This window comes from Ammospiza caudacuta, chromosome 5, assembly GCF_027887145.1.
Source record: "Ammospiza caudacuta isolate bAmmCau1 chromosome 5, bAmmCau1.pri, whole genome shotgun sequence".
In the NCBI taxonomy this organism is placed as follows: domain Eukaryota; kingdom Metazoa; phylum Chordata; class Aves; order Passeriformes; family Passerellidae; genus Ammospiza; species Ammospiza caudacuta.
Genome location: NC_080597.1, coordinates 70,286,461 through 70,307,170, shown reverse-complemented (window position 1 = coordinate 70,307,170; position 20,710 = coordinate 70,286,461). Strand labels below are relative to the sequence as shown.

Genomic DNA, 20,710 nt, shown 5'->3' with positions numbered 1-20,710 from the left:
GAGCTGTTTTGCTTGACTATGGCATATTTATTTGTCACAGACAGATGTCCAGAATTATGAAATATCTAGCCTAATTCACAATTTTTTGAACACAACGTGACATTAGGAACTGAATAATTTTTAGACGTGAGTTCTATACCTCTAGTCATCCACTGACAGTTGGAATTTATTTTAAAAATATGGTAAGTCTGGGCTGGAGCAGTTTAAGAACAGTTTGGACCTAGTAATATATGAGTCATAAGGAGAGCTGTTTCCTGGTTCTGTGAGAACTTTTTGACTGATTTAAGCAGTAAATATGAAGCCTGGTGAGACATAAATAAAGGTTTAGCTATAAAAACAGGCCCCTTAGTCTACTTAACTACAGCTATGATCACAAGAGGGTTGGTACTAGTAGATTTCTGAATTCAAATGGTACAAAAGAATAACTTGGTCTGCTTCCCTGATATTTATTGTGCTGTAACTCAAAAGTTATTCAGTGAAAATCAGTGGGGATCCTTCAATTTCATGCCAGAGATATATTTTCAGCTGTAAAAACAAGAAAAAAATTACATTCCTGGGGCACAATGGGAATATGTTAATACTACATTTCAATTATTGTAATGCAATTCTAGATTAGGAAAAAACATGAAAAACACTAATGCAACAGCAGCATCCTGGTGGGTCAGTCCTGGGGACAAAATGTAGCAGGGTCAGGGCTATGAGCAGTCCCTGTGTACGTGCAGTGGCTGCCTGTATTGTAATCAGTCCTCTGCCACATTAACAGATATTGGGGCAAAGGTGTGTGATCACAGACCCTTGGTACAAGGAGAGAACAAAAAGGTGAGAAATTTTCCCAAATCCTTGAAGTTAAATACACCCAGGCTATAAGACTGGAGCAATGCAGACGGTGTGTTCTTTTGAGGTTCATCAGGGGAATGTCCTTATAATTATTTCTATTACCTGGGTCAGCCACACAAAGCCAGAGGAACGCCTTGAACTAATCAGTAGGATGATTTTAGTACGTAAAGGAATTAACTATTTTAACCAAAATCACATCCATTGAACAGAAGATGGATGTTATAAAGGCCTTGTCCTGATCCTGTCAGTATTCCTGTCTTTTGGGGCTAAAAGTTAGCTGACTTGGTGAACAAGTAGAAAATCCAGCAGGTGGGGAAATCTCCACAAGATGATGGTACACGGGAATCTCCAGGAGGCTTTGACAACACCAGGAATGAGTTCTCCTAGCTCTAACTGAGCCAGCTTCAGAATGAGAGACATTGAAAGAGTGAGAGAGGAGGAGGAATAAAAGGTAGCTTTGAGAAGGAGAAAGGAGTACACGAAGGAAATCATGAGAATCCACTCCTGGGGGCTATAGGACTCAGATTCCTGCTGTTTTATGCAGAAAAGGCAAAGTCGAGACTTTAATCTGGGACCTTCAAATGCATGGCAGATTTAACAGAAGGCAGCAAAGGCTAAAGAAAGAAAAGAAAGAACTCAAACCACCAGGCACCAAATTTAAACTAAACTAAACTCTGGTGAACCCTGTCAGGGAATTTGTGCTCAAAAAGGAAATTAGGGAACCTGAGGTCTCAGGGGCTCTTGACGTGAGGAGGAAGAACAGGTATTTATGATACTGCAAACGCCTCTACATGAAAACTGCAGTCTAGCAGAAGTGACTTTCTGACAGCACCACTTGGAAGGAAATGTATTTGCTTTAATTTGTGCAGTGCAACCTCCTCCACACTCAAACCACAGAAGCTCTGAGCCCACATCAACTTTATGAACAGGAAACAGTGTTTTAGTTTAAGAATGTTAAATTTTTTGGCTTAGGAAATTGTTGCTTCAGTCTTTATTATAACCAAGATGAAAGTTATCACATATGCATAGTATGTAAACTGAGAAGAGTTTGCGTATATGAGTCACTTAATATTGGACCAATGTGTTGACACTATGACATGATTGAAAGAATAACTTAATGTTTTCTGAAAGGTCTGAAATGCAAATCTTTCAAATCAACAAGATCAAAATGAACAGTGAGCTTAGACTTGAATGCTTACTAGGTTTTCTAATATATTTCTTTCTCACTTTAACAGAGTTTTAATTTGGCATCCCTGAAGATTATGGATGGCCAATTCACATATCTACTAACTAAAGGCACAGGGGCCATAACTGACTTTCCAGCTTGGCTTCTTGTATAATGCAAGCAAAAAGATCTCCTTGTGTTAATTCCCACATCAAGATTAACAGTTTAGCACTAAGAATTTAGGGAGCTTTGCACTGGGTTAAAACAAAGGCTCCTGTAGCCCATGTCTGTCATTGGGCTGACAGAGGCCATCTACCTACACTTAAGGAAGTGTAACAGTGCAAGAGATCCTCCTGAACAAAAGTGAGTTGCTGCTTTCATGTGTGGTTAAAAAGTCAAACCTCAATAGAAAGGCAGATTCTGAATTCTGGGACAGAAAATTCATTTTTCAAGGCAAACTTATCTCCAAATAATAAAGATGGCATTGTGGGATCTCAAACACATTTTGCCTTCTTCCTATGCATTGCAGAGAGAAAAGTGTCTCTTTTTGGAACAGAAACAGAGCAGACTCTTGTGGAAATAAATGAGGGAGGACAACTTGGCAAGGACCAGAGAAAAAAACAGCAGCACCATGTTTTCCTCTCTCGCTGACATTGCACCTTGTTTGAGTTCAGTTACAGAGCAGGATATGAATAAAGATATGACTAAAATTCCAGTCCTGTGAGAAATATGGATAAAACAGCCTGAACTGCTGGAGTCCCACCCTAGACATTTAGGTGGGATTCTTTTAATGAAACAGTCAGATTATATGGTTATGCATGTGATCTGCTTATTTAAAGGCCCTTTTATAGTCACTTTATTTAAATTTAAAAAAAAACCCCAACAATTTTTGAACATTATTTCTCTCTTCCTAGATGTTTTAGATGCCTAAAAGAGGTCGGTTGAATCCCTCCTTAAAAGTGCAATTCTTCTTTTTTATAATAAATTATGACCTTCCAAATATGTAGACCTCCATACTGTGGCTTCAGGTTATGTCTGCTGAGATAAATCCCACCCTCCAATGCTTCTTTTCCTTGGTTTGTATAGAAAAAAATGAGGCGGTAGAATTAAATGACCAAAAGAAGCACCAATTCCTTGATAGCCACAGAAGTGGTGAAAAGTATAAGTCACTACAAATACTTCTCTCTCCCCCTGTCCCCTGAAGTTCACAAGCTTTTTCTGAAAAAGCAAGATTGTCTTGTAAAAGGGACAATGGTGAGATACTATGGTGAGAGACTCAGACATCTGAGTGGGAGTCAAGAGACAGTTTTGGTCTTTTAGAGGGATATGAAGCAAATTAAATATTACTTTCATTGTTGGTGTTAATCCCAAGCAAAAGGCTCCAGCAGAAATCTATTCATTTGCCTTGAAGTGGAAAGAATGACTTGCCTGCTTAGCAAAGGTTTTTATGTGGTGTAAGTGTCTGAGATGAACTGCAAGTATTTGGTTAACTGCAAGGAGCTCTCAGGAAAACTAAATGATACTAGAGACCCAGAGGCAAAATAATTAACATAGTTGTGTAACCAGCTAAGCCTTTGCAGTTGCTCTCCACACACTTGGTTGGGCTGCAGAAACACACGACCCCAAGGGCTTGGGGCACAGGGTTCTCAGCCTGCAGACAGCAGGAGGTTTGTGGGCAACAGTGAGGAGATCACTGCCTACGTGCCAGGCACCAATCCAGATCCTCCCTACAAGCCCAAAGGTCCTCTGAGACATTGCAATTTTGCTCCAGAAGAATGTGCCTGAGCTGAGAAAATAACAGTGTTTTGTAATTTCAGGTATTCTTGCCTGCTGCCACTCTGAAAAAGTCAGCAAGGGTCTTAGAAGATCAAGAGGACCACCCCCTAAAGATGCAGGAGGCAAAAAGGAGCTTGCTGGGGAATCTGTCCGTACTCTGAAGGCTCTTGGAAAATTTCAGCGAGGAAAGTGGCTTAGAGACATCAGAAAGATGTTATTAAACTGTGTTCCTGGGTTCTGCAGTGGAATGGGAGGATTAAACAAACAGAGGAAGAGCTCCAGGCCCTAAAGCATGGCTGATAATCAGCAATGAGGACAAGAGCCCTGGAAAAGTCTGCACAAGTCTCTGGCCACCAGACAATGCCAAGCTCCTTCTTTCCATCTGAGGAGAAGTGAATTGATCCTGATACCAAGTGAGGTTGATCAGGGGCCAGGAAAATGCCACAGTGAATCTTCTCATTGTGGAAATGCCCTCCAGCCTGAGGTCTAGCCAAGGCTGCTGTCTCCAGCTGCTTTGCCAGAGAAGACCAAGCCCTGGTAAAGAGCAATGAACAGGGAGGATAAAGTGTTATCAGTAACTGTTTACTCAGGAAAGGCTTTGAACCAATTTGTTTCAGTTGCAGTAATCAGCTTAGGAAGCACTGTGACCCTTGAAGGAGTTTTTATTGATCATAGCAGAATAGGCCATTAATAGAGAAGAAATTATCAGAGAAAAATACATTTCTGCCATTCTCAATGATGTTTTCATCAAAGCTGTTTTCACCAGCAATAGCTCTTTCTTTTACTTACACTCTATTTCATTTTCAAACCAATGCTATTTTCTTCACCTAAACTAAGTCGTTTACTTTGATAGAAACTAACATTTCCTTTAATGAGCATAAGAGATAATAATGTTAAGCATTAGTTGGAACCATAATGCAACAAAAACTCCATGCCATTTAAAACCACTTAATGCGCAGGCTGACGTTTGTCATCTCACTAAGGAGCACAAGATTAGAAGTGCTACAACTTAGAAAGAAAGCATTATCCCCCTGATGAGACAGTACTTTCTTTTGTACTAATCACACAGCCTAAAACATGTCTTTGTATCTATTTGTTATGTTAAAAACCCTAACAGAATGTTCCTGTAATAGGTGACAAAGAAAAAACCCAATCCTAGGACTCTGGTTTTTTTTTTTTTTTTTTTTTCAGGAGCATTACTTTGGCTCTTTGCAGAGGCAATGAATGTTTCATGGCTTGATGGCCAGTTCAGCAGACTGGAAGATCTCTCAGACTGAGAAGTGTGCCAGTTTCAGACCTCTAGAGAAGGCATAGATACACCAGCCTGAGACTCACAGTTTTCCAAATCCAATCAGCAGTCTCAGGTTCATCACAGCTGTGGCCAGACCAGATTGTAAGCAAAGATGCATCAAGCTCAGGGTGTGAGAAATTAATTGGGATGAAAGAACTTTTGTGCCAGTCATTAGCTAAAGAAGAAATGAACTTAAAGTGTAAAAATAAATATTTAGGCTAGACACTAGGGAAAAATGTTCTCATCATAAAGGCGCTGAGGCACAGGGACATGCTGTCTGGGAGAGTTGTGGAGTCTTTACCATCACAAGATTTCAAGAAAAAGTACCCTTTTTTCCAGAAGTGACACAATAATACTGACTCTGCTTTGGGGCAGGAGATTGAATTGTCTCTTCTGGCTTTATTTATGTTGCACAACCCCTATATTTCCTGTATTTACAAGCTATCTCTGTCCTTGGAGCTTGTAACAGTGCAGTTACACTGATTTACACTAGTTGGGGGACTGGGACATGTTCATGACTCATGTTCTCATGCCATCAGCTCCTCAGCAGCTTCCTACTGGTGATGGCCAAGCTCAGAGTGCAGCAGCCACTCTCAGTGAGATGTTTTATGTTTTATTACAGTGCAAAGGTTTTGCTGCAAAGTCCTCTCTACTGCTTGAGCAAGAGTAAGGGAAGGAAGGAGCTGACTTTGAAGACCCAAAACTGCAGATGTTATTATCTGTTGAAGCCATTAAATGATGGAAGTGCAGCACTGCTGACAAATTGAACAGCACTGCCAGTTGCTGTAACATACACCAGCTCCACTGTTTCTTGCTAATTTATCACAATCTAATATTTGACCCACTGAATTCTGAATTAAATTTTTATTAAATTTTATGTAAAAATTTTTTTTATTAAATTTTATGTAAAAATTTCATACTGTATAAATATACATATTTATACAGTATGAAAAATCAATATGTTTTTGTTGTTCACCTGATTTAGTACAGATAAAAGGAATATTTCAGTATTCTCTAGGGTCAATGCAGAGAGGCCTTGAATGATGAAAGATGCATTATCTTTTGAATGGAAGGAAAACTTCAGGATAGAAAAGAAAGAGTGTAATGTACATGACATAACTTTCCAATCCATGGCACGAATATTTTTCACAAACTCACAATGAAACATAGTGTCCTTTTAGAAAACAACATCTAATTTTTTATCTCTCTTTAAGAAAGAATTATTAATTTGGAAAAAATTTTGTTTCTGAATTTCCTTGCATTTTGTATGAGCCTAAAATCTCAAAGGAGTTATTTGAATTTCAATACCATCTCATACTTTTATTAAAATATACTATAACCCTGCTTCAGTAATTAACATGAAGATAGGACTCAGTCTAAAAAATGAAATCTCTCTGTTATTTCAGATTTTCCCTAACTATTCTTTTGATTAAATAATTACAGAACAGCAGTGTTAACAATTTATCTATGATAGAGGGCATGTCACAAATTTCCTACTCATGTTCCTGCAGTTTCTGCTTTTGCTGATGTGCTTTATGAGTATTTATTAAAGATGAAGCCTTGAGTTAATAACATAAACTACCTACTAGTTTCATAATCATCACTGCAGTGCAGAAAGCCTCAGAGTTACGGTCGTTCTGCATTGACGACGTCAACAGATTTACTGCATTCATTTCCTTATGCAAATATTCCAAAAACATAAATAAGTTTATAACCTTCTATAGCTTGCTGCCTACACATGAGGGTATCAAAGCCTGGGAACACACAGAGTAGACTTTAAAGTTGACAGAACAAGTCATGCTGCTCCTTCCTTTCTTGTTTCTCTGTTGTCCTAATATTAGATCTCGTTTAATGCTTGGCTCTGCAGACACACAGGGGCTTCTGCACAGCCCCTAGAGTAAGAGGGGAGACTGCTCATGGTCTTTTCATGATGTGTCTGTCTTTACTGAAGTCACTCATAAGGAGTCTGGGTGTGAACGGAGCAGAGGCTTGTGATCCCTTCTTGCCCTGCACATACACCTGATTTGCCCCTGCATGGCAGAGCTTGCCTCTCTCTTGCAGGACAACCTTGTTAGCTCCTGCAATTTGTCCATTTTCCCCTCTCTTCCCGAAGAGGAGTGTGGTGCTCTCTGCTCTGACTGCCTCTGCTGCACCTCACCATGAGAGCTTTGCAAAATACAGACCCTGGGATACGAGCCCTGAATTATGTTCATGTCACTGAGAGAAGAAGAGGATTAGAAGGGACCCTGAAAGTCCTGACCTTGATCTTCCTCTGCTATTACCCAAGTCAAGATCAATTTTATTTATGTCCAATCTAACTCCTGTCTTGGGTAACCTTTTTTTGGTGACAGGAACTTCCTCAATTTCCCAGCAGTTTATTCTATCTTTCCCATTCCTTACAATTAAAAGCTTTTCCTGAGGTCTAGTCTTCTGTGTGACAGCTTAAGCCTTTTACTTACCTGTGACAAATCTATTTGTTCCACACAATTCTCCATGTTAATATTCTGTGCACTCCAAGAGATTTATAGTCTTTCTTAAAACATAATTCCCAAAACTGGGCACCACACTCCAAAAGTGGCCCTACTAGTGTTGAGTAGAGATTAATGTTTACATTCTGTATCTTGAAGACAATATTCCTGTTAATTAATCCTAGCAGAAAATGTCCTTTTTCCACAGCAATATGATACCATGGTGTTGAGTCGTGTTCTGATTCTGAGCTTCCATAGCCTTAAACCTATTTCTGTTGCACTGCTACCTGGCCTGGGGCTCATTTCCTGTATTTGTGGTAATATCTTTGTGAATAATTTTATGATGTCTGTTTTCCTCCAAGGATTATTTTGGAAACCAGAATCTGACAATATTAATGTGTAACTGAGTTGAAAAAAAAATTACTTTTTAAAACTTGGAAGACATGATGATCAAGTTAGCCATCAATAACTCTCTGTCTAGTTATCTGGCAAACAGATAATCAATCCACATCAAAATAATGAAAAAACTAATTCATAATAATAGTCAGCAATCAGCAATAAATTTTAGATCAATTCTTTTGGTCAGGTACAGTCTGGACCACTTTCATTGAACACTGCATAGATCTATGCATAATTTTGCATAAAAATATGTCTTAATTAAACATGGGGAGTATCTGGAATCAATACAGAGGGAGAATGCACTCACATTAATCTTATTGAAAGAATTTACATTTTATTTTAGGAGAAGAGCAGTACAGAGAGTTCCAGTCACATCTTGAACTCCTTCTGCTACGGCTGTCATGGAAGTTTGGCTTGAGAAAGGACTATAGGATGCAAGACCTGCATTTCAAGTGAGGTTTTATTATTAATAAATAAGCATAGGTGAATTAATACATGCAAAATAATTTTGACATGGATAATAATGGAAATAGCTAGAAAAAATATTGAATGGATTAGCACACTTAATTGGTCTTAGGTTGCCTAATGAACAATTAGCCTTGTGTTAAATCCCTCTCAATCCATTAGTCTTTGCTGCTTTTAGTCTCTAAAGATAAGCATGGATCATTCCAAATATGCTTTTATTTTTGAAAACTACTTATATTAGTATTTAATTATAATCATTGGCATGGAAACCATCTCATAAATGAGAATGGACAAAAATGGGATATACCAGAGGACCTATTACCTGGCACTTTAAAAAAAGTGTTGCAAAAAATTGCAGCACTCTAAAATAATAGTGAGATAAATCCCGTTGATTAAATAGAGATGAATCTACCTGGAAACTGTTTTTTTTAAGGCCTTGGGAACACACTGTTGGCCATTCAATAAGTGCCACTACAATGCCAGGCCCTGCCGACCATGATCAGACAGTGTATGTTAGGTACTGGATTTATTTTATTTTATTTATTTATTTTATTTTATTTATTTTATTTTATTTTAGGTATGTTCTAGGTTCCAGAGCCAACATATCAGATGAGCATTTGGGGTTACCCATACTACAAGTGGAGAGAAAAAAACCATCAAGGTGCATCCATGGGTTGCCTGAATATGCCTCTCTGTGTCTCCCTACCCCAGACTGTAAAACATTTCTGTCTCAATTTCTGACCAATCTTCCCTTTCACCCAGTGCATCCCAGGAGTGATTATTTAGCTGTCCAATGTGACCAAGTTAGACAGAGAAAAGGGACTTCTCTCATACATAATGGTGGCTTGTGCTATGGTAGGGTCAGGCCAGTTAAATCTTCAAAGCATCTGCTTACCTGTTCAGGGGGAATTCAAGGCTTGGGAGTTAATGGTCAGGAAAAAGTGAGTTGGACTGGATGTGTTATAATTCACTGAGGTATATTAAAACAGCATGTTGATTAATTTGAAGGCTAGAGGGAACATTTTTTTTTTAATATTAAGGTGGTCCATCAATTACTACAGATACATGAGCTTTTTTTTTTCCTTCCTAAGTTTCTTTCTTTTTCTTTTTCTTTTTCTTTTTCTTTTTCTTTTTCTTTTTCTTATTCTTTTTCTTTTTCTTTTTCTTTTTCTTTTTCTTTTTCTTTTTCTTTTTCTTTTTCTTTTCCTTTTCCTTTTTTACTTTTTCTTTTTCTTTTCCTTTTTCTTTTCCTTTTCCTTTTCCTTTTTTCTTTTTTCTTTTTTTTGGTTTTGTTTTTTAGTGGTAACTAATACTCTCCTATGCATGAACCTAACAGATGTAAAAGGTTCTCTAAGGAGCCTTTTGGGGCAGGTACCTGTGGCAGCTTCATTAGGACCTCTCTGACATTATCCATGTCCTGGACATTTTGGGAAATATTCTAGACAGGCTAGGGAAAAGTTTGAGTCTTAATAACAGAAGAGAAATTAAACAAGCGAGGCACAAAGTGTGTCTAGGCATCATGAAGTTCTGGATTCTTGCCTAATGCCGCATTCATCAGGCTTAATGTAGATGAACTCTGTGTGGGTTTGCCAGCAGCAAGGTTGAACATCTCATTTGAGACCTCCTGGCTCTGTGACCATGAGCCTGAAACCTGAGCAGCTTCTGCCTTTCCATGGGCCTACAGCTGGAATACCCAAAGGAGTACCCACCACACATCTGTATCATCACTCTGCAATATTCATCATTAAATTTTTTCTTCTGAAATATTAATGTGGATGTGTGGGCTGACAGTTGGTTGGAGGTGGATGTGGTTGCAAACTAAGAATGACCACAAAAGGTCAAAAAAAATATACCAAATTGAAATGGGACAGGACAAGTGCATCACTGTGGCTCTGTGCAGCTCCTGGGGGTTCTGTGGGCAAAACGCTGGCTGGAGGGAGGCTTGGAGAGCAGAAGGAAGAGATGGTACAAAACATTTCTTTGAGAAATGCTGTATTCAAGACAAGGGAAGTCAAGCCCTTCATTGTCTGTACTCATCTTTTGGGTATGGGACCAAACGAGCTACTGGAGAAGGCAAAAAGGAAAACAGCAAGAAAAACAAGCTACTTAAAAAAGCAAATGTCAAAAGAAAACCAGTTATTTCACTGAGTCAGGAGGAGATGACTGAGGGGAACATTACCTAAATGAGCATTTAACAGCCAAAATCTAATCCCTTTGCAATGTAAAAGGCTGGGATGGAAAAGAAAATACTGAATTGCTTCAAATTTCCGTAGCAGAGAGGATAAGAGTGATAGGCTTGGTTGCAAAATGTGGGATTCAGTTAAACTTTTGGAGACCTTCTGTCCATAAGAGCAGTGAAGCACTTAAGACATATGCTTTTGCAAAGACATTGTGAAAGGTCTGTCATTGCAGATTTTAAGGAAATTATTCAACAAGTATCAGTTAATAAAGACTTAAGGACAGTTTATGCAATCTTTGGAGGGGGAGATGGATCAGCCGAGGTCCTTGCTGGTGTCCTTATCTGTGGAACTCTAAATGCTGCGTCCAGGCAAAGGGAACACTGTGTACAATCTTTGAAAATGAAGAATCTTTCATAAAAAGGGCTTCTTTCCATCCATTTCTACCCTAATGGACACTGCACAAGTTCTAATTGGAACCTTGTGCCCTCACCAGGAAATCACAGGACTAAGAAACCCTATTACTCTGCAGCTGCTCCCTGGACATTGATTTAAGGTAGTTAGGTCTAAGTGGAACTATTTGTCTGCTTCCTTCCTGAAGAAAATGTGAAATAGACAGGCAGATAGGTAGAAGTAATGTAAGACTTGACTTCATCTCACCTACTGGCCAAAATACCTACATTTTAGGGAGTGAAGCATCTCTCAGAGATAAGCATCCGACAGGGCACAGCTGGGTCAAATCCCTCCTTGCTACTGCAAGCTTCAATTTACATCCACCCTTTGGCCAAAAACCTGATATACTAATTAAATCTCAGCTCCTGGGGCCTGGTGTTACTCCCAGACTAAACTCATCCTTTCTCCATGCTGAATAATGCCACTAGGAATATGTTTATCTGAGCTTGATACTCAAGGTATTAGCATTAATCACTAAGCTTTGTCCTGGATATCTGCTTTTGGGGAAAAAAAAATCTTGTTTAGATGACTGATATTATTGAGAATTTCATAATCCTTAGAAATCTCAAAAATGCCAATGACACAATAAAACTAAACCTTATTCCTCAGAACCCTCTAATGCTGTTGAAGTGTCTGATATTTCTTTCAGTCTCTGAAACTGTTAAAATAGAAACACCTTTCCCACATTTTCCTTCTCTGCCTTTAACAAATGATGGTTCTTTTAACCTCCTTCTCCCCTCTTTGTTTGCTCAGAGGATCAAAGCCTTTTTATTTATTTCTTTTTCCTCCCAAGCAGTTTCTGGACTGTTGAAAAAGCACCACCGGTATACTGAGTTTACATTACAAACAAGTTAAAATTCCCAGTCTGTCAGAGCTTTTCTCCTAGGATACCAAGGAAAGCAAAGTTCAGCTAAACTGCACAATTATTCGGAGATCACTTCTGAGAGAAGGAGCAAAGATTGCTTTAAGCAGAGCTATTCTCTTCTTAGAGATTTAAAGTCCACTTCAGAAAGGAAAGTTATTATTCTCTGAAAATTATCTGATTTTATTTGTATTCCTGGAGCGACTCCATTAAGTCATGCTCCCTTTTCACCCATAGAATCATCTTAATTAATCAGCTGTGGGATTTGCCATATGTAAATGCACCTTATGACAGCTACAGAGACAAGCGAGTGGATGAAAAAGACATGGGCTGCATGTTGCTTTTGTTGGAACAGCAGGGGGGTTTGTTCCACTTCTAAGACCTGAGGTAGACAGTTTATTTCTTTTCTTGGTTATGAAGCAAATGCTCTGTTTTTTTGGTTTTTTTTTTAGGTAAATGCATTTTGTAATAATAGTGTGACAAAGAAGCTTGAGCTGTGTGGTTTGGGAGTATTTGGCTAAAACAGACTTGAGTGTTTGTCTACCATTCCCACGCTCCTTTTCCTCAACTTCTGAGAGCAAAGACTTTCCTGATAACTCAACCTCATCATCAGTCAGTGCAGGATGAGCCTGCTCCTGTTTAATAAAACACATTGTCTGCTGATCTCTGGTATTGTCAGGGCTCTTCTAAAGCCATGGTGGCTGCGAGGAACAAAATGAGCAGCACAATTAAGAGATCCCAAGGGAGCACAACGAAACGCTTGCAAGATTGATTTAACAAGTATACTTTAGTGTCTTCTTACAGGGCTTGGAAAATATCTAAGAAGATTCTTATAAACTTTGCAGATTTTCTAGTAAAATATTATTTTATGGGCAAGTATTTAATAATAAGGAAAACAAGAAACTTAATAGTCTCTATGCAAATAATGCACTCTAATGTCTATTAGGTGTTGCAAGGTATCCTTTTCACATGATTTTGCCAAAGTTTAATCCAATATTGCTACATTGATTCCCTATGTGGGTGGTTTTCTCTCCTGATTTATGCAAGGCAGAGTTAAATACTGGCAGAATACTTCCATAACAAGGTAAAATCAAGATATTTCTTTTGTGGTATTATAGAAGCATCTGGAAGTTTTACAAAGGAATCAAATGCAGTTTCAGTTGATACACAGTGAAGATGTCTTTCTGACTGACTAATGTTTTGTATAAATGCCATTAAAAATCTGTGATGAAAAGCAAAGATGTCCATAGTCATATTCTTGACTAGTGACACTGAACAATCAAATACACACATAATCTCACCAAAAATTTTAAGAGAGTTTTTGAAAACTTTTTGACTTGTTATGACAAAACCAATTATATTTTTTGCATAAAAATAGCAATTTTTAAATGGTCTTGCAGGGAAATTTAATTTTTGGCATTTCTTAGCCACGTGAGCTGATCCATACATACTTTTTAATACCTCACACTGAACCCTACATGTGTTACTGCACAATATTTTTTCTTTTTTTTTCCTCCATCTTTTTGACTATTTCTCTGCTTTCTCTTGTCATGAAAATACAGATAAATACAAGGGAAAATTAATCATTCTATGAGTTCTGGAAACCTCCCCAAAATTTGCTTCTTGACTTTTATCACATTTCTTGCTAAATGAGTCTAACAGTAGGGCAGCCAATTTCTGCTAAGCATTACAAATGTAATATTTTTAAACACTAGCAGAACATGTCTTCTCATGCTTTCCTGGCAATCTCTTCACTAGATGATGCAATCAATGTGAATTTAATTAGTAATAACAATATAATGCATAATGATTATAAAGCAATACAGAATTTGCAAGGCAGTAAGTACTGGATACAAAAATACCTCAGCCAAAAATCTCTTACAGAACACACATGTAGAAATGTTCCCTCAAGCACAGCTGCAGGTGACCCATCGTGGAGGCCTGGCACACACAAGCTGGGGACAGTTTGGGATCTAGGGAGACTTAATCACAACTGTTATGGAAAATAACCATCCTGATGTGCAGGTGAGCTGTACTTTTAACAGCTCAAGGTCAAAAAGGTCAAAAAGGCTTAGGAGGTTTTCAGAGAACCCCAGATTAACTTCCCACAGGGCTTCTTCGCTCACCAGGGAGGAGGAGCGTGTTTAACCCGCATTCCTAAAACAGAGAATTTCTGAAGCCCTGCCATTCCATGTCTGTGGGGCAGGGAGTCACACCACAATATTTAGGAACTTTTTTGGGGCTGAAAAAAAATTAGGAATATATTTGGGGATAAATTTTAGGAATTTAGGTGTGAAACAATATTTTTTAATATTTTCAAACTCTTTTCAACTTGCACCCCATCCTACACCTCACCATCGGTTTGACTACACAGTGTTCAAAGCCTGTTGCAAGCCACTAATGTCCCTTCAGTGTTAGATTTGGCATCTGACACATTAATTTTGCTGGAAGCAGTTTAGAATCTCTCAATACAACCAGGCAGCCCCTTGTTGCTCTCTTCTCTCATCCAGATTCTCTGCAGGGCTCATCCCAGAGAAGAATCCCAGTGCTGCAGGGATTCAGGTGAGCTGCCTGCAGCATCCTCCTTCCCAGAGCACAGGGCAGGGTCTCTGTGAGATTTGGAGGACCAGTACCACAACCCACAGGGGTTGAGGCTCTGCAGAGCCCCATCTTGTGCAGTTTTGTGTCCCTTCTCCAGGTGCAGCATTCAGGTAACACAAAAATTGTCCCTGGTTTGTGTGTGGGCTCGGTAGTGGAGCTTTTCGTGGGAGTGGAAGATAATGTGTAAGTTTTACCCTCAGCTGAGGGTGCTGTCAGTCTCTACATTCTGCACATTTTCTCTTCTCTCTGTCTTCCACCAGCATGTCATGTTCTAGACAAAGGTTTTTCTAGAAAGGTTTTTCTCAGTTTTCAGCTTCCCTTCAGCTCTTTCCTCCTGGCAAGCCCAGGCCCCAGCTCCTCCTCTGAACCAGTGGGAGATGACTTTTCTGTACCTCCCACATCCTTTGATACTCTTTTCTTTCCTTTTTTTTTTTTTTGTCAATCCCTTCTTCCAGCCTTTGTCAGTGCTTTTCCTCTGATGTCCTGCCAGTCCCCAGTCCTTTCATTTGGCTTCCCTATTTTATTCATCCCTTTGTTCTCTCCTCAAGCATTTCTCATTTTCTCAAGAGCATTTTTGTTTCTTCTCACTGGCATACTCTACCTCACCTATTGAGCAATGCTTCTTTCAGGTACCCTGTTCCTTAAAGGGTGCTCTAAACTAACATGTTCATCCTTCTTCACATGAAAAACCAATTATCCCATGATTTCTCCTACTACAGATCTCTCCTATGAATTTCCTGGCTTTGTGGTCTCCCACTTAGCTTTTGACTCAATTCTCTCTTGTGCAGACTTGCTTGATTTTCCTCTGGATTCTGACAATGTCTCCATTGACTTCACCACCTTCATCTGCCTTAAAATCTCTTCTTCCCACAACTGGCTTATCATTTAATTTACTTCTCTTCCAGCTTGAATAGTCATTGGAGTATCTCTACTGATAATTTTTTTCCTTTTCTATCAAGCAATTTGCTTCTCTTTATTTTTCCCATTTTTTCTTGTACAGAGATATTTTCCTCAATATTTTTTTAATGTTTTCACAACTTTTTTCCCTCCTCTATTCACTTTTCTAACGGAGAATTTCAAGATCTGACAGCATCCACCAAAAGCCCAAGTTCCCATTTCATCCATGAAAAGTTTATCAGTGATTCCCTCTCTCCACACCTTGCTTGATGCATATTTGATCTTGTTTTTGTACTTGGTGATCATGCTGTATCCCTTTGGATGCACTGGGAAAGTGACTTGGAAGGTCAGGCTCATCAGTGCTATCAAGTTCAAGCCTCTTGGCAGACTTTAAAGTGTTTTGAAGGAAAGGTGCTTCAATGACTGGGGTTAAGGCCATGCTTTTCCATGTGGGTCTCAGACAGTTTGGAAAAGCTGCTAACCTGACTCTTACATTTTTGGGAAAGCCTGTTGATTTACATGAGGAGCTCATATGTTCCTACTCAAGCAGTATCATTGCTGGCTATGCAAATACTCCCATAATCTCAGCATAGCTATGAAAATGAGCATAATAATTGCTCCAACTGTATCATTTTATATTTTAGAGGACCAATATCAGATAAAAGCAATATATTTCTACAGCCTTTTTTTTAGTGGAATTTTCTGTAGCTCTTGTAACTTCTTTTTGGCTTTGATAGGTTCACAGTGATTTACTCCCCATGAAAATTTACTGCATTACTCTCAAAAGCCAGCTGGAGACAAGATAGTATATTTCTTGCACTATTTTTGAAAATCTGCACATCCCTGAAATGAATGTCTGAAAACCTCTTAAGACAATAGATAAACCAACAAATCCATTGAGATCACATATGGCATTCTGGGCTTACCTGAAGAAAGAGACCTGAAGAAATTGCACTAATCTGCAATGGTGGAAGCACTCTAACAATGAGCTGTGGTTTTGTCCCAGTGGAAACACCTGACAATTGCATTGAGGCTATTCCCAGGCAGCATTGTGCCTTGGAGGAATTTTTTTTTTTTTTTGGTCATTTTACTCTTACTGCTAAAATAAACTCGGGATTTTCAGTCAATCTTCATTTTCATAAAATAAAATGTGTTTTAAATTTTTTCTGCCAGTTTAGGGCTGGATTATTAGCTAGAACTCATAGCAAGAAGCGCTTATAGGCAGAGACCTAGGAGGATGGTACCACTGAAGGATACTGCCCTCCTTTCCTGCCTCCTTTGGACCCCAGGTCCACCAGGGTGTTGCTCTGCAGGGGCAGGGTGGCTGATTCCCCCCCCTGGTCACCCCGTTTTGTTGGCTATGGATACCCCTGCATTGCAAATGCAACCCACTCAGGGATTAAAGAATAGACTTATTCTCCACACTAGGAGAGAGCAAGAGGACAATTTTCTCTTTAACTCTCTGACCTGGACTAAGTTCTTGATTAAGCTTTAACCCAGCTCTCAGTTTTATACCAATAAGCAGTAAAATGCCCCAAGAGTGAATATTACACCAGCTTCACAACAGCTGATGCAGCTTGCCATAGTTATACATGTTCCCACATAGACAGTAATGCTGTCTGATCCTGGACAGTGTCAAACACCTTGGTGGTGTTCTGTGACATCCTGAGAGTGACTTTACCAAAGACAAACATTCATACTAACTGATCAATAGCTATAGTACAACAAGTTGGAGCAAACAAGGTGCAACAGTCCTGATAAAACTTTATAGGACTTTGGACATGTCTTTCAAAAACTGATCAGAGAATGAAGCCCCTTCAGTAGGATGTTGTTGGCAAATTTACAGCCTCAAAGACAGGATCTCACACCCTGTGAAATCTTGAGGCTGGCTTCTCAAATTACACTGCTAAACCAGACTTTTGGTGGGTGCACAACTCATGTACCCACCTGAATTCTTGTAGGCAAACAGAGAATTTAGCCCATGACTTTAAAGATAAAATTGTAATTTGACCCCATAATGTTGCAGAAGCAACATTAGAACCAGGTCTTTCATGTCTTGTAGTATTCCATACAGAACTCTGTGAGCCACAGGACAACTTATGTTCTGTAGGACACTGCCATGGGCAAGTTGTGTTCACAAAGAACATCCAAATTGTTCTTTCTTTAATGTCACTACATGCCTCTACGCTGCCTTCGTTTCCAAATTCAGCTCCACTTATGTAACACAGACCACTGAACTGAATGATAGCATTGTTTGTAATGTATTTCTTTTATTTTGGCTTTCCAGGCTGATTTAGTGCTTTGCTTTGTCACATTGATTTAACTGTAAAAACATTATGTGAATCCAGAAAGATACTTTATCCCTGCATCTTGCTTTAGATCCAGTCTTTCAATGATAAAATTAGAATCTTACTCCTAGACAAGGTGTCAACATTTGCCTAAAAAAACTTCATTCCTTTATTTGTAGAAGCTTATAAGTAGGTCATCAACACAAGTAACCCAGGCAAGCATCAACAGTGATTAGAAAAGCATCTTGGCTCCAGGATGAAAGTCTAGTTTTAATGTACTTGATACCAATGCCATTTTACTTGTCTTCAAGTTATAGAGCAATAAAGCAACCAATATTTTTTTCTGTTTTGGAGTGTGTTTTATGTTTTATATATAAAGGAGGGCTCTAGAGGTATTGAGAGTAGTGGAGAGCAGTATTCCTAAAACAAACCACAAACAAACAAACAAGAAAAAACTCACTGAAATTAAAGTATGAAATATTATAGTAGGGGAAGATTAGCTTGCATTGCTCTTCAAATAATCAGTTCATTAAGAAGGATTTGCATGAATTGTTACTGATTTCACTCAAAGAATGAACATTACAGAAGTATAATTTTTCTATTACCTTAACTATGAAGAAAATTAGCTTAATGTGCAATATTTCCCAATACAACTGGAATAGTTACCTTTTCTTAGAATACATTTATCAACATAAATAATAGCAGAAGAATTAATCATGATTTAGGTGCATTTCAACAAAATGAAAAACATAATTTTTCTAAAATATGTATTTGATCAGGTGGGTTGTGTGATTTTCAAATAGTTTTCATGAATATTTAATCAACATGAGACATATACTTATGCAAGCTGAATAGGTACCAGTCTGTTCTGTTTCACAGTCTTCCAATTTAATGTTTTTAAAGATGATTTACCTAATTAAAAAACCACCACCAACAACAAAAAGAGCTAAAATCATCTTCAGCAGGTGGCATGAACTGAGAAGCCAAAGAACTCCCAAACTACCAGCAAATCCTTAGTTCAGTTCAATGCAGTATTAGTGAGATGCCTGCCTAGGTTTTTATCAATTGTTTGAGTTTTATCAAGATTGCTGAAATACACAGATGTGTACATAAAATGATCCACTGAATCTCTGTGATAAGATGGGGTGATAAAGCCCCCAAAATCCAACTCTCCCTCCACAATCCTGCCTATACCCTGGCACAGAGATTTACTTTCTCACACCCACATGCGTGGCTGGCACAGACACGGATGGAAGGTACGTACCCACACACCTCTAGGTCTACAGAGGGTTAGATACACCCTGTCTAAGGATAAAAAACACATTCCTATGAATCTGGACATGTAAAACATCCACATGAATCCAAGCAAACACATAGGCACAGATACACACACCTGCACACCCAGAAACACAGGGACATGGCACATCCAGAGGCATAGACAGCTCCAGAAGCACACACACCCCTGCACAGCTCCTGTGCACTCCCATGGACACACAGATTGTATATCTGAGGCAGAGTTACAATGGCTATATCATCCCTGCTAATCTCTCCTTCCTTTTTGAAATAATCCAATTTTAGGATCCTGGAGCGAGCCAGGTCCCTGCAGAGGAGATACTCCCAGAGGAGCAAAGCACTTTCAATTTCTTTAAGGTTCCCCACCTCTCTCCCAGCAGCAGATCCAGGGAGATGAGCTGGGCACTCAGCACAGCTTTCCCAGCTGCTGGCTTGGCACTTTTCACCCCAGGATAAGGAAGGGCATAGGATGGCAAGCTTAGCTCTCATCCCTTCACCCCCAAAGCCTGTGGGAGCAGGAACCTCTGGGCAACATCTGCACACAGTTCCTTTCTGCACACTGTCCCAGCTCCCCCAGCTGTCAACCACAGGGGTGTCCCTGAACCCTACCCTTGCTCTGCAAGTGTAAAAGCCCTTGTTCTCCTCCTGCTCCCCCTTCCCCGTTTCTTCTGCCCCCTGAATCGCGTCAGGAAACCTCCCTGCATTTTGCCGCTCCAAACTTTTTCTCTGCTGCACAACCCGCAGCCCCCGGGGCAGCGGCTGCGTCCGGTCCAGAGGGCAGAATGGGGCTGCAGGGACCCGGGATGCAGGGATCCAGGCTGCAGGGTGTGGGAGGCAGGGAGTGGGATGCGAGCATTGAGATGCGGGATACGGGGATGTGAGGACCGGGATGGGCGAATCCGAGACGCAGGATGCAGAGGGAGGATGTGGGATGCAGGGACCAGGACGCGGGATAGCAGCGCCCAGCTTCTTACCGTGCAATGAGGACAGGTCCTGGTGAGGGTCTCCGGCTGCCCCCGGGCATCGCGGGCTTCCCGATGTGCTCGTTAAACATCCACCGGGGAGTGTCACCCCCCAAACTTGTGCGAGCCGCTTCCTCTGGGAACAATCACCCTTTCTCCCCCCCGCCTTGGATCGGATCCCGATGGAAACTCATCAAGGCCTCCTAAGTGGTCAGAGGTAAGCTGTGAGGGAAGGAGAAGAGGGGGACAACGGGACGGAGAGGTCGCGATCACCAAGCGATGATCCCCTTCCTTTCCCCGCTCCTCTGGAGCACCCGCTCCCCGCTCCTCCGACCAACTTTGGCTCCGCTCAGCCCGGCAGCGCCCGGGACCGGCGCTGTCAATTGGGGTCCCTTTTCGCAGCCTGGCATCTTTCTAGATTTCCTCTCCTTTCCGGGCAAAGGGGATTGGTGCAAAGCTTTAAATTAGGAGGCGACCTAGAGTTGCAAAGACAGGGAGTGGGAGCTGGCTGGCGTTCGCAGCCCGCCTCCCCCGGCGCTCGGCGCTGCGCGGAGGGGCTGGCTGAGCCCTATCCCTACCATTTATTCATTCACTGCCTTCCTAATTCCCACTCCGGAGCTGGCTACGGCTCCTGGCACGGCCGGGAGCGGGGCTGAGGCGGGAGGCCGGGGAAGGAGCGAGCCCCATGCTGCGGGGCTCCCCGCGGCTGTTTAACTGCGCCGGCAGCGCGGGCAGAGCGCAGCCCGGCCCCGGGGGGAGGACGGGGCTGGGGGGGA

At 40.5% G+C, this 20,710-nt stretch overlaps 1 protein-coding gene across 5 annotated transcripts in view; it reads right to left on the bottom strand.

Annotated features, from left to right (window-relative positions):
* GRM3 (glutamate metabotropic receptor 3) overlaps positions 1-20,506 on the bottom strand; it is a 104,878-nt gene extending 84,372 nt beyond the window's left edge. For all 5 annotated transcript variants that reach the window (XM_058804604.1, XM_058804603.1, XM_058804606.1 and 2 more), the window contains exon 1: positions 19,947-20,506. The gene's annotated coding sequence lies outside the window, so the exon portion shown is untranslated. The remainder of the gene's footprint in view (positions 1-19,946) is intronic.
* Between the last annotated feature and the right edge of the window lie 204 nt (positions 20,507-20,710).